Raw genomic sequence first — 2,288 nt, 5'->3', positions numbered from 1 at the left:
ATATATATATGGTTGTTTTGTTCTAGATTAACTCCGGTCGGGAGACAGACATAGCATTGGCATTCATAAATAACACTTCCAAAAACTTTCAAATAAATAATCATGTTTTTGTTTAATTTTTAATTTTAACAACAAGATATTTGTTTTTATAAGAAATGTCTTGTTTTCGGCAATGCTAATATATTAAGTCAATCAAATGGTTTTTGTTTCAAGGTGGTGCAGAGAATTGACAGCAGTAAAATATCTATTTTTAAGTAATTTTTCATTTCGTTTTTTTTTTGGCGGGGTTTTTCTTACATTCTCCACCATTGTCTTGTGTCTTTTAATTTTTTTACCTTTTGCTAAATGCAAAATGTAATTAAATCACATGTTTAACTAGAAACTAACCCCTCCTTTTTTGATTCGATTTTTTCTTCGAGATATATATATTTTTTTTTCTTTTAAATATATCCTTACATTTATAAATAAATGAATAGCTTTCAAGTCAATTAGTTTTGTAAACCAGGGAGGCAACTTCTTCAGAAAATATTTTATGTAAGATTCGTTCGTATTGCATTTATTCGTATTTTATATTATTTTATTTCTCTGTACTAAGAAACAATGATCGTTGTTGAGTAACTTTTCGGAGACATAATAGTCATTCTACAACGGAACATTGATGTTAAGAGTTAGATTAATAGCTCATACAACACTTTACAGAGTGAAAAGACTGGTGAAGCTGAAATAATAGCATGAAAAAAATCCATTCCTAACACAAGCCTTTTAAATTCCATTTTAATTTCAGTTTATTTCATAAAGTCTCAAAATTTTCGTCATACAACTGCGAACTGATTACTTTAATAAAAAGGCTAGCGATTTGTTAATCATTTAAATTGATGCCAGTATTTCACAGGTAAACATTAACCATTTTTTCGATTCCAGAAGTATAAAAAAACAAAGTTGACCAGGTTTGGATTTCAACTCAGAACATAAAGGGACGTATGTAATACATAAAGGTATTTATTCTGTCGTTTTGAACTAATGCACTTCCATATTTATCGTAGATTTCTCACTTTTTCTCCTATCTAAAAGCGATAATAATAAACTAAAGATGTTTTAGATAATGAACTCCTCTCCGGGACCAAGTGAAAGACCTTAGATTCAGGATAGTAAACAGTTCAAAAATCAAGAAGAATGGGAAAGCAGCCGTTCCAGGACGGATAGTAGCGAACATGTTGAGAATGAAGATGTGGGTGGTCTACTTTTGTCATTGTTTACTGCTAGAAATACAAAGGTAACAGATAGACCAGTTACATAGGTTATGAACCGATGATGGATCAAGTCTTGAAAGTTGTTGATTTAGAAACAGACGGAATATTTATTGTTAAATAACTATAATAGAAGTACTTAGCTAGGAACGAACATTTCTACTTTATATGTGTTTAATGCCCGCAGGAAATCATGCTGTAGATAAATGTTTTGTATGAACCATTCCAGACATGTACAAAGATATGGTAAGCAAGGCCAAGATGGTAGCAAGCTCAGCAAGAAATTTTGTGTGTGTGTGTATATATATATATATAATTATGTGTATTTCTTCTATCTTAATGAATAAAAATTCTTCTGATAGAATAAATGGGTTAATAGAAAGCAATGTAGCAAAGAACACAAAATAACTGTGGTTTAGTTCCTGTTTTTAAGGCAGGAACTCCTTGAAATTTTGGGTATTTGAGTATATTTAAGAATTTAAAGAATGGAGAAAACGCATGTTATAATTGCATACTTTATTCCTACATATGTTTCAAAGGATTACAGCCTGTGTGATCCATAGGGATCTTTGATATTAAAATTGTAACCTTCTCATCAGGGAAAGCATGGGAATCATCTTAAACGTAAGACATTATGACCGATTATGAAAACAAAAAACCGTTAGAGAATTGGACGCTATAAATGTGTGAGAGCGTACATGCATACATAAATACACATACACAAACACACACATACATGCATACTGATACACACACACATATATATATGTATATACATATACATACATATGTGCACTTGTATATACATATATATATTTGTACACACACACATACACATACACACATGTACACATACATAAACACACATACACGCATATATACATACATACACATACATATAGAAATATGTACTTACATACAGAGCCTAATAACGCATACATATGGTTTTATACAAATACATACACAATTATACATGCTTACATATACGTAGATTTGTACACATATACACACATATATATATACTTACAAACATACATACAC

General features: G+C 30.3%; 1 protein-coding gene across 5 annotated transcripts in view; it reads left to right on the top strand.

Annotated features, from left to right (window-relative positions):
• Positions 1-2,288, top strand: part of LOC106867528 (zinc finger MYND domain-containing protein 15) — a 61,240-nt gene that overhangs the window by 1,255 nt on the left and 57,697 nt on the right. For 2 of the 5 annotated variants that reach the window (XM_014912424.2, XM_014912422.2), the window contains exon 1: positions 541-995. The exons of 1 other annotated variant lie outside the window; for it this stretch is intronic. The gene's annotated coding sequence lies outside the window, so the exon portion shown is untranslated. 2 more of the 5 variants (XM_052972143.1, XM_052972142.1) reach the window with 2 other exon arrangements.

The sequence above is a fragment of the Octopus bimaculoides genome, chromosome 12, assembly GCF_001194135.2.
Source record: "Octopus bimaculoides isolate UCB-OBI-ISO-001 chromosome 12, ASM119413v2, whole genome shotgun sequence".
Taxonomy (NCBI): Eukaryota; Metazoa; Mollusca; class Cephalopoda; order Octopoda; family Octopodidae; genus Octopus; species Octopus bimaculoides.
This window is presented reverse-complemented; position numbering and strand designations above follow the sequence as displayed.